The sequence below is a fragment of the Brachycentrus maculatus genome, unplaced genomic scaffold (genome assembly GCF_059751285.1).
Source record: "Brachycentrus maculatus isolate JH-2025_06_01 unplaced genomic scaffold, ASM5975128v1 h1tg000074l, whole genome shotgun sequence".
Classification (NCBI taxonomy): Eukaryota; Metazoa; Arthropoda; class Insecta; order Trichoptera; family Brachycentridae; genus Brachycentrus; species Brachycentrus maculatus.
In genome coordinates, this window is record NW_028280828.1 from 605,235 (window position 1) to 619,407 (window position 14,173).

Genomic DNA, 14,173 nt, shown 5'->3' on the forward strand with positions numbered 1-14,173 from the left:
ATAATTATAACTAAGTATGATACTAAATTTAGTTAATTTATAAAGTAAAATATCATTGTATGTCAACCCAATAATATTAAAAATCAAATCGACAGGCACTGTGACGTAGTTGGGTAGGACGCTCGACTGCGAAACTGGCGTCGCGGGTTCGATTTGCGCCAATTGCAAAATGAATTCAAGGAGTATTTGTGATGTATTTTTCACATTTACCTTCCCTATATCCTTAATATCCTACCTGCAGACAAGCCTCTAAAATGAAGAGGCTTTGCGGGTTATTCCTTTAAAAAAAAACTAAAATTTTATACAACTATTTCGCTATGTAGCTAACAAGCTACACCGCTCACCACAGGAGTATGCAGAGAGAATAGAACGCCACTCCGAGCAGTAAAACGACGTATAATATATTGAAATTGATCAGGTCAGGTGTCGGAATAATCGGCTGATATGTATGAGGAGAATGTGAAAGAGGCGATTGAAGACAGACTGGTTTCGCAATCTATTCTCTCTGTCTATTCCTGCAGTAAAACGGTATGTTGGTTAATTAGTCAAAATATATACAAAACTGAAAAATCTTTCCTACCCATCTTATTATAAAAATAACGTGTTTTAAAGAACGCTCACAGAAGGACAGAAAATAGAAATTCGGCAATGTATGACGTTCATTTATTTACATAGAGTAATGCCAACTTGGTGGAAATAAATACTGCGTTTCAATGAAATATTCAATTTTCCAGACGCACAAATCAAAATCTATTTCGAGAAGAACATTGGTAAAGAATCGCAAAGTTCATATCATTCCTAAATGTCGCGAGAGATAGGACATTGATATTATGTTACACCTCTAGCAACGTAAGGTAAGATCACTTTCTGCTGCCGTGTCATATCGTTTGCCTAATCTACGTTTTATCAAATACTCATCGTAGTTGACAAGAGAAAGATGAGGCGGTTATTTATTTATTTCATCATATATATCTAATTACAAATTACGACAATTTGCACTCACTGAGTTATCCCGTGCCGAGGGCACATTTTAATTTTTTTTATTCTTAAAATTATAATGAATGAAAATCGTTTATGATATGTAATCAAATACGATGTATCTAAACAGAATAATAGTAATAGAATGTATTTCAGATCTACCCACTTCCATTATCCATTTACGAAAAGCTCTTTTATTTTCAGTTTTGTTTTTTTAAAGAGAAATATTGATGTTTTTATTACTTACAAAAATATTTAAATTTTATACTATTTCTGTAAGCTTAAGCAATAAATAAAAAAAATATGTATCAAATTGTGGTAGAATGAGTTCAAACCCAGAAACCCCGACTCAAGAGTCCGCGACACAAACCACGGGACCACAACACGGCACTTTTATGGATAATGAAAGCAGGTTGTACAACTTTACTATATAAAAATCAAAGTTCTTTTGACCGAATGAGGTATGGGTTAGATTTTGTTTCATGTATTTCTATACACATAAAAAAAACCCTCATCCGCACCCCAATGGTGCATAGGGCACTGCGTCATATAAACGCAGTGTTATCTTGATCGTTTGCACATGAAGGAAAGGTGATCAGCCCTCCGCTTCAGATACCAGTCCAGGGTAATATTGAGTAAATATGACAGTGAAAAAAATCACATATATTTATTTTACCCCCCTTGGGAATTGAACCCGGGACCTCCAGAACGGTAGCCGAGCGTGCTGACCATTACACTACGGAGGCGGACAATATACATACTTTACCATAAAGGTGGTAATTGTGATATTCAATTATTAAGTTATTGAAATTAAAGGAACAAAAACAAAATGGAATTACATACAAGTTCAATATTTAGTATGTGAAATATCACAATAAATATGATATTTATTTAATATTTATTTCAGGTGACCTCGATATTTTCAAAATTCTTTAAAATAATGTATTTGGGTTACATCTTATAATGAGAATTTTCCATTCCATTTTGTTCTACTTAGTTTTGCCAAGTTTTCAAATATACGTCCTAGTATACTATCCCATTTTCACTGTTTCTATGGCCATATATTATTATTATGTGCTTTTTCACATTTATTTTGAAAATTATTGAATCTTTGTCTAATGTGCCAGGTGTGCTGGGTTCGATTCCCAGGCGGTTCGAGTGATTTCTTACTAATATTTATTTGATAACACTCTCGACTGGTACTTGCAGCGCACGACGAATCACCACGCCTTTATATAAGTAACGATCAAGATAATACTACTTAAATACGGTGCAATGCCCTATGCACCATAAGGTAAGGATAAAAGTTAGAAATATAGTTTAATGTTATTTTTAATATGACATAAAGTAAGAAGTAGGAAATGTAAGAACAAATATTTAATCAATTTATATAATTCTCCGTGGGATGTAGCGTGTCTGTGGATGGCATCTTAGTGGAACAAGTGTAAAAGTTCAAAATTCTGAGTGTGACCTGTGTGGCAAACGAATCTACCATGTGAAGTGATGGGGCAAGTAAATAAGGCTGTGGCCATCTCAGGATGATTTGGCAAAACCCTGACATGAAGATCAGCAGCAAAATTAAAATATATAAAACGTGTGTGAGACCCATTATTACATACGGGATTGAAAGCAGAGCGGACACCGTACAAACAACTAAAAAACACTCATTTCAGATACAAAAGTGTCTGAAATGAAGACTCTTAGGAGCATATCTGTCAAAAGTCTACGATATAGAACAAGGAATACCAGGATAAGATAAATAAGCGACTTTGAAGATGTGAGGAGAATGGAACCATCCAGACTCCCCCACATTGCATCATACGGCCAACCCCATAGTTAGATAACTTCCGAGTAGACCACCGAAGAGATGGATTGACAGTTGGGATTCGACAACGCAAGAGGGCTAATCCCTCTTGAAACAAGCTACAAGGCCTACACCGCGAGCAGAGAAGAAAAACATGGCATAATTCAATAGATAATTACATAATACAGAATGTATGTAAATAATAAAATAAAACGTGTTCATGTTATTCTTTATACGACTAATCATTATGATATATTTTTTTCGAAAAATTCATTTGTTATATTTTGGTGTATTACACGATTTGTGTGGTCAATTAAATACGCATTATTGTCCAGTAAACTTCGAAATAACTTTGTTTTGGAAGAAAGGTAATCTACGTCTAAAATATTTACCATTTGACTACCCACAAATTACCTTCTGAAAATAAATTCCTCAGTAAACATTACGTGGTCAGCAGACCTTGACCATGCAATCAATAATCTACTTTGCCTTGATTTGAAAACCTCCACATAATGTAGGACTTTTAGTAAGTAGATTAGTTTCAATATTTCACCCCTGTGAACTTATCCTATGACGCAAAACGTCGAAACGAAATGACCTTTTAATTGACATTTGTCAGCATTATACATACATGTATGTAAAATGAATTCGAAACACAAATACAAACCACACATACATAACTAATCGCTTTCGCCTTCTTAAGTTTAATTTTGTGATGGCTTAGAAATTTATAAAGGTCAATCGCGTAAGTAGTCTTACCCTCTATTATAAATAATAAAAATGAAAAACAAAACGGTCGCCATGAAATGGTAGCTGACGAACGACGATGTCATGAAAAATATTACAATTAGTGGTTGAAAATTATGTAGATTAAATATTTATTTATTTATTTAAAACTGTAACTTGTGAAATAATAAGTGTTGAAGCATTGTGCGTCGATAAGAACGAAGGAAAAATTACACTAACTAATTAACTAACCATCATGCCACATCCCCGTAGGGGTAGGCAGAGAGAATAGAACGAAATACCAATCTGTATTTGCAAAAACAATCTTCGCCTTTTACATTCATGCATCTCTTCATACATACGCGCCGATCATTCTGACTCCTTGACTTGACTACTTGCAAGTATTTCATATACTTCATCCTGACAAGTTTTTCTCGCTCTTTCCTCTGTTTCTATTATCAGCCACATTCGCCTCATATTTTTTTCACTCATTCGATTTACATGCCAAAACCATCTCAATACACCTTTTAAAATTTAATCGATAATGCTTATCTCAGTCTTGCATTCATTCCTTATTTCATTATTCGAACATCTATCGCACAAGATTTTGCTGCACATTCGTCTGGAATCATGTAAATACAATCCATGTTAACATATACATGTAATATTTGAGTAATCCACTAGCAAACCATGCAATGTTAAATTTTTTTTTAGAAAATGGCTCCAATTGCTTGAAAATAAAAATAAATAACGTCCATATTTAACATAATCTGCCAAAACTCGTTAAGTCAGGAATAAAATGGAATAGAAAAATTGATACTCTTACGAAATGCGCTATGCCGATCGACAGTTCACTATCTAAAATCGATCAAAAAAGCTCAAATCGGTAGAACCGGCTGCCGCCATTGGCTGAAAAACTAAGGATTTTTTTTTAACATAACGTGGTTTGCAAGTGGACTACTCAATTTATTTGTATCCAAAACTCCATGTGACCACATACGTATCCGTGAAATCAACTAAGAACTGTAAAATAATTATGCAGTTTTGCGACAAAACACAATAATTTATTCATAGCATTTTGTAACCGATAACAATATTTATTGTTGCTGTAGAAAATCATAATTCCAGCTTATTCCATAATTGCATTGCCTCGCTAAAAATTCGTTATGCTGATAAATGCATGTTTTATAATACAAAAGCTTGAAGATTTCAATGAATAAATCCATAAAATAATCACTTTATGAAATATAATGCACAATGACGTGGAATTATTTAATAGGCACAGATTCTAAGTGAATAAGGGGATTGAAATACCCCATATATGAATTTTTATCTCCATATTTTTTGAAATGTCAAAAATAATAGAAAGTAAAGTAAAACCCTTATCTGCACCCCAATGGTGCATAGGGCACTGCGTCATATAAACGCAGTGTTATCTTGAAAGGTGATCAACCCTACGCATCAGGTACTTATATATTATATTTGACAACATGCACAGACCTGATCAACTATAAACAATTACTATGCTGGCCCTTCTGTACATACGAGTTTGGATTAAAAAACATAAACTAGCTGCCTTTAATCTATTAATTTCAAATGCTTTGGAATAAATACAAACCAAATAATAACAGGCGCTGATTATAAAAACCACTTCCTACCGAACGTAATATTGATTAGATGTTGATTTTATAACGTATTTATAACTATGGTATACGGTGCGTATTTATATTTTTTATTACGAGTCCCAACTACAATTATACGAAGGAAGACAGAAGTCCATAATTCCCCGCATTTAAAAGGAATCCAAGACCATTGCAGTCACATTTATATTTATCTCTCAAAAATTAATGCAATATGGATGTTCAATAATCGGCTGAATGATGAACGTTGTGCAAGTGCATAAAGTAATAACGGAATTCACCAGCGAGCAAATGATAAGTTGTTATCCCTTAGATACTTAAACTTCCATCTTCTTTCGTACAAAACAGGATTAGTGTTTCATCTAAAATTGAGACACCTGTAATAGTGATGAATCATTCGTAGGGTGAAAAATTCGTAGTCAGAGTTAATAAAATATATATAATAATAAATCCATAAATAACGATAACTAAAAGTCTTCCCTATATTGCCCATATTCCAAATATAAAAATAACAAAAAACTACTACTTTCTTAATCTATCAAAATTAAAAATTAAAATTTAGGTATAAAATATTTGATAATGATGCTGAATGCATCGAAACACGTGTCATAATATATTTTTTTTTACAATGTGTATTTGACCAAGGAATGCATTTATTCTTGAATGATGTTGCAACTCGATGCAATTGTCACAGTTGAAGGTTCGAATTGCAAAGTGCGTTGAATCTTTAATTGCTGACGGAATAATCCGAGTCTTAATGCGTCTTGCGTTATCCATTTCAATGTCCTCTGTGAGTTTTTTGACCGGAAATTCAAGCGGAATCAATGACTTCACTGATAGCCTAATCAAATTTGACGATAGCGTATGATTAACAGGTTCATTAGGAAAAAGAGTGTCAATTATAATTTGGTTACCAGGTTTAGCACATTATTCGCACTACTGTATATCAATTCTTTTAAAAAGATTATTTTATTTCTAATGGACTTTGATATTTTTATATAAATACTATGTATAAATTGATATGAACCGGATTTGCGAATCGTTTATAGCTATATTGTTGATGCAAAAAATGATGCATTATATGTAAGTTTTGTACTGAAATTTCTTGGTTGAAATGCATTTCATACTAAAAATCAACAACAATAACGAAACTCTGTCATTGATCGAATAAAAAACTGTCTCTGGAATAAAGCTTTTGTTGTTTTTTTGATAGATGTTGGATTAGTAATGCGATGTAATAAAAATACTATCACGACCCATACATTTTAAATATATATTCATTAAAAATTTATTGTTAACAATTATAAATATTATGCGTATAAATTCATGTCATATGAACAAAAATGATAAATGAAACACTTAAAAAATTATCAATCTTCTTTCTATATATGTACTTTTTATCATAAAATAATAAACAGTAGTTGTAAATAAAAATACAGTAACAATTTTTTCCCTGAATTGGATGAATATGTTTAATTTTTTTAACACGTCTTCAAATAATCAACGATTCTTTTACATGATCGAGTTTGGAATGCATTAACAATCAAAGGATATGAAAAAGGATATTATTATAATTTATATACGAAGCACTAACATTGTGATTTTTCATTTTATAATTAAAATATAACATTGTTTTAAAATCACTATAAATATTTTATTATAAATTAATTAAAATCGCTCACTCCTTTCAAGAACGTCGTAAATAAAAAAAACTTGATTTTTCAGGAGAACGTTTTTAAAGTTTAAAAATATAATACAATTTATTAAAAATAAATATCAAGCCACTTGTTTAACTTTTTACTGTGCAACAGATCTTTTTAGGTAAAACCTAAAGGTTTTTTCTCCATTTAAAAATATTTAGTATATTTAAAAAAATAATTAAACAATACCTTTTCTTCAAAATGTAAAAACAACACTTTCTGCCCTGTAGCGGGTAATTATTAAGTTTGAAATGTTTCTCTTTTGCTGGGATATAGTACATTTTCTGGGCATTCCGAAAATATGCACAACTGAAAATTGACGAAGTTCGATTTATGACGTTCTTGAAAGGAGTGAGCGAAATGTCTATCGGTTTCGAAGCTAACCGCTTCTTTATCAAGACTAATTAATACGTCTTAAAATTAGTATTAATCACTTATCACTTAATAATAATTGAGTGATAATAAAATATATTAAGTGTTTTTAAAAACAAAGTTACATTTTAATTAAATAAATATTATTACCTAAAATTAATGTTAGGCAAATCTCAACATACGTGGTAAAGAGGCAAGTAATAATCAAGAAACCATCATCTGACTTTTTGATTTTCTCTAAATTTTTAGCATTCTGTAAATGAGAATATTATGAATGAGCAGCACAACGTTTTTAGGTTCGCACCTGTGAAGAAGTTGTGAAGTGACTGAAAGCAGACTAAACAGAATATCAGGATTTACAATCGATGAGTGTACCGGAACTAAATTTAAATTAGTGCAAATATCTTTGAAAATCCGGATTCCACGTGAAATTATTCTGAAAACCGAGAAAATAGTGGAGAAATTTTGTAAACTTTTCTTGGAACTATTTGAAAAACAGTCTGAAAAAAAAATTACTTTGTAAACATAAATATTTTTCACCGTTGTGCAATAAATTCTGGGTGCAAATGCATTAAATAAATTTAATGAATATATAATTTAAAATATAGGTTAAAAGGAGATAAGCTGATTTCTTTTGGAAACAATCACCAACTACGTAAAACACAACTGAGTTTTAATTTTTTTCTTGACATTCACAACTACGTATAAAATTTATGTATCTCTTAGATATATGATCAATCTCATGACACAGTACATATGAGTTAACAGCCATAGATATGTTGAATTGAGAAAGCTTTTATTTAGCAGAGACTCTTTTATTTGGATCTCTTTTATATGGAAGATCCAAACCTCGAATTATTTTAACACACTGGGACACGACTCAAAACGTAATTTTAAAATTTTTATGCAGCTTATAATATGACTAGTTAAAATTTCTTAACTACATTCCCTTTATTCAATTAGGAAACGTCAAACGTTAAAGGCAGTTGTTAATTCACGCATGTTATCATTTTTTTTTTAAATTCCATTCATAGTTTCCTAAAACGCCTGAAAACTCGAAATCAAATTTTTCCTGCAGCTTATAATTCAACCAGTTATTTTTATTCACAACTGGAGAATAGATTTATATACAAACATTTGATAATCCTCAAAATGTTGTGTATTTTTTTCAGTTCATAAAATTATTTAATTATTAAATCGTATTTTGCGAGTTGTTGGAACTCAAAGATAATATTATTAAAGGCAGTTTAATTATCATAATTCCCGGTTAAGTCAGTCAATGTTTACGCAAACTTGAAAACTTCAAGCTGAAAACACACAAATTGTTTGTTATTTTGAACGCAGATCATATACGTGTTCCTGCGTGCGTTCGCCGATATATGTACGTAGGTACGAAGGCGTTTTTAAACAATGCTCTTTAATGGAAACGGAATAAACTTTGCGCATATAAACAAGACCACTTGATTTGTGGTAAACATACAACAGATATATTGATTATTCCGTTACCACCACTTAAATAAATAAATCAATATTTAAACATCCTGGTACGTCGAAACAGAGTCGTTAAATAAAATACAAATTATTGGTATGTATTATGTCTTCAACGTATTTGTGGAAGCCTAGGTGTAACTGGTATCAAAAGTAAGGTAGAGGAAAGACAATGGAGATGGTATGGGCACATAGAAAGTAGAGAACCTGAACATACTGTAAACCAGACGATCGTCATGGATCTTCCTCAAAAAACATCTAGACGAAAGCCAAAAAGACGATTCGAAGGCATGACCTATGTGACGTTGTATATGATAGAACCTACAACCTGAGGACGAAGAGAGCTGTCCCTATCAGTCTACAAAGAAGATAAGTTGGGATGGATCAAGGAAGAAGATTATATCTTCAACCCTAATGTATACAATTGAAGCATAGAGTTGGCAGAAGAAGGATGAATGAAGACTGAATGCAGTCAATATGTATGATAGATGTTCGAATAGTGAAACAAGGAAATAATGCCGGGCTGAGATAAGCATTATCGATAGATACAATGATGGAAACATATGCTGAGATGATTTAGATATGTAGGACGAATAAGCGAGGATAAAACGGTAAATCAAATTTACGAAGCGAAAAAAGTTAGAAATAGGAACAGAGAGAAGACCAAAAAAACTTGACAGGAATCGGATTAATCGATGGATAATATAATCAATAATAATGCATAATTTTTAAAGCGCTATTTTCGTAAAATACTACCTCAAGGGTGCTTATGTATGAAGAGATGTATGAAAGTTATATTCGTTTGTTACATTCAAATATGCCTATATATGCTAAAAACTTTAATGTACGAAATATCCACACTTGAAAAAAATTGTTTGTCTTTTTTTATTATTGTTGGATTAATTGTACGATATAATAACCCAAATATTGCATTCTACGATTAAAGGATTACTGCGGGCATATTTTTTCATAGTTATTTTTTTAACGATTCCTTGTATTGATTTTGGCAGACATTTGGCAACCTTATTGCATCAACTATCATCTAGGTTGATCAGCATTTAAACAACAGTGAAAATTAAAGAAACCTTAACATAATCATTCGAACAAACAATGTCTTATTTAAACAATTTGAGATTTAGTTGGTAAATACCACTATTTCTTAAAATCTATTGTCACACGTGTTTCCATGCATTCTGCATCATTTTCAAACATCGTATACGGTAGTAGTATTTACCAAGTAAAACTTAAATTAAAAATGTATAAATATTACCACAAAGTGACTGCCGAATCAATCAATGAAATAAAAAATATTTTATAAATCTTTTATTATTATTTTTCAAATGAAATCTGAAACAATTTGACAAGTCTTCAAGACCACTGGCTGCAAAATTTCACATGTCAACAACTAAACCTACTCGCGGACATTATTGACTCTCGGCTGAGGACATTTTATAATTGCGTCGAATAATTGCCATGAAACCTACCTTGGAAAATCATATAAAAGATTTTTATTGCAACACTTTAATGTGACTAAAAATACTAAATGTCATACCACATAACCGAATTATAACGTCATGGAATATGGACATGGTCTTATATCATTAATATTTTATGAAGGTTTTTATTTTATATTATCATTAATAAACTAATAAATAATTAAAACAAAACCATTGCTGTAGAATGCCTTGGATTATTTTTTAGGGCCCTTTAAAAGTTAATATCCCGATATTTTCATTAAGGAGTAACACATCAGTGTATGACAATAATGCACACCCTAGTTATAAACACTCAATTAAGTGATAGTTAAGGCAGAGATCTCAAACGTTCAAATTAGAACGCGATCGGTCGTGCTAGGGTCTAGATGCCTTTAACTCCTAACTTTTCAAAATCTCTTTTCTGTTCAAAAATGTTTATTTAATTTGAAGAAAAACTTATTTTTTCAATTCAAAAACGAGGTTTAAGCGAAAAATTCAATCACGTAAAATGTTACCTGGGTTTAAAGAAAATTAAGTTACAATTATTCGTATATTGGGCATTATGTAAACAAGTTTAAAGTTAGATAGTTTTAACCTAGTACATAGGTAAACTTATTTCTTATATAAAACCCACCAGTAAAATTAAACACCTCAATTCGATCAATTTTCGATAGACTACGAGGTATACTTATTTCTTATATAAAACCCACCAGTAAAATTAAACACCTCAATTCGATCAATTTTTGATAGACTACGAGGTATACTGTGGTACTGTGGTTAGTGTCGCGGACTCCTTAGTCAGAGTTTCTCGGTTCGAACCCGCTCTACCACAATTCGATACTTATTTCTAATCATGAGCCGCTTAGGCTCACAGAAATAGTACGAAATTGAAATAATTGTGTAAATAATAAAAACACAAATATTCTTTATAAAAACATAAAAACAATCAAAACAAAATAATAGAAGGCGGTAGAAAAAACTTTGTAAAAGTGATTGTATTTTTTTCTAAGAAAAGGCGTTGAAACGGGTTGTTTTCAACCTTAGGTCAATATTGAAGAATTCCTTGAACGGACGCCCGTGTAAGGCGGTCAATGATATGAATTTATTATCACGTGAATGCAGAGAAATACGAAACCATTTTTTATGACCTCTTCATGAATCATGTAATAAAACACTATCGATGGGCGAAAGTGTATTCTGTAAGGTTTTTCTTTATTATTATTAAGGTTAGTGACATGCCTCTAAACGCGTGCTATATTTGAGCTAGGCTATGAACACATACTCTTGTGCACATATACCATATTCATATTAGGTGGTATATTCCTACATATACATATACATACTAGCTAACAACCTTCCTCGATGAATCATAATATTTGTTCAACGAATTCTGCCTCCTTACATTAAAACACACTAATAATTTAAAGAAATGATCAAATCCTTTTGAGAATTCGAGTTATTAAATATAATAATTATTATTATAATCCAGACTTGCATCAAATAGTGCAAAGAGTACTACGTTAGCTATATGCAATGCTACTAATACTACTACTGACCCTTATCCGCAGACAACGATGCATAGGGCACTGTATCAAATTGATGCAGTAATAAATTGTTCGTTAATTTTACGAAAGCAGAGTGATCAGTTTCGCACTACAGATAACACTCAAGGGTACTTTTAAATAAATTTTATTGTAAAAAAGATTGGTCATATTTTTTGGTCAGTACGAGTATTGACATCAGTTTTGTTAATTCGAGAAAAATAAATATGATTACTGAACTTGATTTCGTGTTATATCGCTCACTCCTTTCAAGAACGTCATAAATCAAAAATCGTCAATTTTCAGTTGTGCATGTTTTCGGAATGCCCAGAAAATGTACTATATCCCAGCAAAAGAGGAATATTTTAAACTTAATATTTATCTGCTACAGGGCAGAAAGTGTTGTTTTTGCATTTTGAAGAAAATGTATTGTTTAATATTTTTATTTAAATATACTAAATATTTTTCAAATGGAGAAAAAACCTTCAGGTTTTACCTAAAAATATCTGTTGCACAGTAAAAAGTTCAATAAGAGGCTTGATATATATTTTTAAAACATAATATTATATTTTTAAACTTTAAAAACGTTCTCCTGAAAAATCAAGTTTTTTGATTTATGACGTTCTTGAAAGGAGTGAGCGATATGTGTTATCTGTTTATGTGTTCCAATTGTAAATGACGTAATAAAATATCATAAATATTATGTATGAAGCTAGATTAATGAGCCACATTTCAAATTAGTTTGTCAACTACGTATTTTAGAAAACACAATACTACGAATAACTCCAAAATATTTTTGTTTTCATACATGTCACTGGATTTCGTCACGAAGATATAAAAATATCATAAATTGGCTAGGTCAAGGCTAAAGTTGTTTCTTAAAATATCTAGAATATACGTACAATGGAAAATTTTGAAAATAACCTTTACGATGTATTATCAAGATGTGTGAGTCGAGGAAAATGTTGAAAAAGAATTTATAAAGCACGTTACTAATAGCAGATACACAAGAATTATCATTACAAATCAATTAGGTTATGATCAAATCGTTTATTTTTGTGGTATTCGTTTCATAATTCACATCGAATGATTCATCATGAGCTATTCCATAACATTCGTTAAAATTTTACGACTATTTACATTTTAAATTTGGCATTATCAAGTAATACTTGAACAATGTCAGAGTTGAATAATCGGCGTGTATGTATGAGGGATGGAAGGCGCGAAGATTGTTTGCAAAGAGTTAAATGAATTTTATAAATGTTAATCCAAGGAAAAAATATATTGCCAACAAACGTAAACAATAAATAATATGTGTTAGTCCCTCTCCAAGCACAAGAGTTTAGTCTCTTTGGTGGAAAAAAACAGTTTTACTAATTTTATGATTGTAAAAGTAGAAATGCCTGGAAAATGAATTGAAATTAAAAAAAAAACTTTTATAACCATATTGAATTTTTAAAAAAATAAAATATAGATCGGTGTGGAGTTTTATCATCTCTGCCTACTTCTGCGGAGAATCGGCGTGATGGTTAGCTAATTGGTTAGTATTTTATATTTTTAAAAGTTTTTTTTTATACCTTGAGTTGTTATGTAAATTTGAATCATTGATAAAATTTTATGCCTAATTCATTTCAGATTCAAGAACTCGAATAGAGTAGGCTTCAATGTTTATGGAAACTTCGACAAGAGATGCGAATACGCACGTACAACAGTTATATCAATGCCATTGGTAATCTTGTGCTACTATTTTTGTTATGAACAAAAAATAAATATTTATGAAGTGATACGAGATTTTTTCACCTGTTTTCTGCATATGCACGTAAGTATTGCTTGATCAAACATTATATTACTAAGAGTGTTCTGGCATATAAAACAGTAATCAAGTGTAATGTGCGGCAAAACCAAAACAACGTGTGATAGATATTCGAATGGTGAAATAAGGAAAGAAAGTAGGCATGAGATTTGCATTATCGATGAAATTAAAACAGGTGTGTTGAGATGGTTTGAGCTTGTTAATCCAATGAGTGCAGAAAGAATAGTAAAAATAACTTTATTTGGCGAATGTGGTAATAGAATTTAAGGAAGACCGAGGAAAACTTTGCGTGATTAAGTATTTGAAATACTTGGAACTGCTCACATCAGGAGTTGGAATAATCGGGGAGTATGTATGAGGAGATGCATGAATGTGGTAGAGGCGAAGATTGTTTGCAAAGACAGATTGGTGAAGCGGCGTGACGGTTAGTTAGTTAGTATTTAAAAATACTAAAAAGCTTTTTCATTTTTCACCATTTGCATAGCTACAATAAATTACTTATTTAATTTTAGGTAGCGGTAATTTAATTTTTAATAAATCGAATTGATTTGGCAATCACTTTGTGATGATATATCACTCACTCCTTTCAAGAACGTCATAAATCAAAAATCGTCAATTTTCAGTTGTGCATGTTTT